Here is a 2290-nt window from a genome sequence, read left to right as displayed (position 1 = left end):
GCTGATGTTTTTCAGTAGATTTTTTTGTCTTGTATATACTTGAATATTCTCTGTTCTGACATCAAGGAAGAGGTGACAGAGACAAAAAATGAACTAGTATTTATTTATTTATAGCTGTATGTCAGATACTGGAAGAATTGTTTTATGTACTTTACATTTACTCCCCCAAATAATAGCATAGTCTAAAACAAAGTAAGTGTCTGACTACTAATGTATTTACAGCACTAAAACATAATTTCTTCAAATAAATTAATTTCACAGGTCAATATACAAAAATGACACCTATGAACAATAGGTGAAATAAAAATTTTAACAAGACCCTCTTTTTTATGTTAATATTATTATGTCCTTAATTGTTTATTTAAATTCTTGTATTAAGCACTTTTTACTTTTAAATTATTGTCATCCCTATACTCTTTTTTTATCTTCATTTTACTGAGATATATTCACATACCATGCAGTCATACAAAACAAATCGTACATTCGATTGTTCACAGTACCATTACATAGTTGTACATTCATCACCTAAATCAATCCCTGACACCTTCATTAGCACACACACAAAAATAACAAGAATAATAATTAAAGTGAAAAAGAGCAATTGAAATAAAAAAGAACACTGGGTACCTTTGTCTGTTTGTTTGTTTGTTTCCTTCCCCTATTTTTCTACTCATCCATCCATAAACTAGACAAAGTGGAGTGTGGTCCTTATGGCTTTCCCAATCCCATTGTCACCCCTCATAAGCTACATTATTATACAATTGTCTTTGAGATTCATGGGTTCTGGGTTCTAGTTTGATAGTTTCAGGTATCCGCCACCAGCTACCCCAATTCTTTAGAACCTAGAAAGGGTTGTCTAAAGTGTGCATAAGAGTGCCCACCAGAGTGACCTCTCAGCTCCTTTTGGAATCTCTCTGCCACTGAAGCTTATTTCATTTCCTTTCACATCCCCCTTTTGGTCAAGAAGATGTTCTCCAGTCCCACGATGCCAGGTCTACATTCCTCCCCAGGGAGTCATATTCCACGTTGCCAGGGAGATTCACTCCCCTGGGTGTCTGATCCCACGTAGTGGAGAGGGCAGTGATTTCACCTTTCAAGTTGGCTTAGCTAGAGAGAGAGGGCCACATCTGAGCAACAAAGAGGCATTCGGGAGGAGGCTCTTAGGCACAATTATAGGGAGGCCTAGCCTCTCCTTTGCAGCAACACTCTTCCCAAGGGCAAGTCCTGTGGTAGAGGGCTCAACCCATCAAACCACCAGTCCTCTATATCTGTGGGCATTTTAGCAACCATCGAACATGAAAATATAGTCCATTTCATTCATAGTTAAGCACACTGAAATAAAAATCCCAGTTAGGTAGACTTTTCATCTATTATGATAATAAAATGATCTTTGATGAATGTTTTTAATATGTAGTGTTGGCAAAGTTGTGGGCAACTCTCAATCTTATATATTTCAGTAGGCATTTAAGTGGGCTCCATCACTTAGAGTGTGATTTTCCACATTATATGTATATATATATATATATATATATATATATATATATATATACACTTAATATTGCAACTTCACACTGAAATTAGGCCAGTACTTCCAGTTGTTATATATAAACTTTATCACATGTACAAAAACAGTATTGAGTCCATTTCCATGGAACCAAAAGATGAGAAACAACTTAAATGTCCATCAGAAAGGGACTAAATCAGAGATGATACTATTATGCAAACATTGATAAAAATGAAGTAGATACATAGGCAATTTTCTCTAAAATATATTCTAAAGTGAAAAATCTGAGGACAGAACTGTATGATTAAAATGGTGAAATTTCCATTAAAAACAGGGTAATTTGTATTACAAATGTACTTTTATATAAATGCATTGTGTTTAGAGAAGTACCAAAGAAAGGCATAATAACTGTAGTCATTGGGGAGTAAAACTACATTCTAGGCATCAGAGATGGAAGGAAGACCTATTTTTTAAGATGTGTCCTTTGGTGAGATGTGAAAATTCATTGTAATCATGAATCATTAAAGAACAGAGATTTAAAAAATCTTATTTAGGAAATGATCTGATTACATATTTTCTTTTGTATATCACTGAGGCCTGAATATTATCCTCTGATATAAACAAGAAGAACTGCATATTCTTAGGGCAAACTGATATTCAGGAGCTTGAGTAAGATGGTGAATCAGATAAAGAGGTAGTTCTGGAACTCAATGCTCTTTATGACATACACCACCACACTGTCATTAATTATAGGCTCCATTGCATTCTTGGAAGTGTTCCTAATGT

This window comes from Choloepus didactylus, chromosome 6 (genome assembly GCF_015220235.1).
Source record: "Choloepus didactylus isolate mChoDid1 chromosome 6, mChoDid1.pri, whole genome shotgun sequence".
Lineage (NCBI taxonomy): Eukaryota > Metazoa > Chordata > Mammalia > Pilosa > Megalonychidae > Choloepus > Choloepus didactylus.
This window is presented reverse-complemented; position numbering follows the sequence as displayed.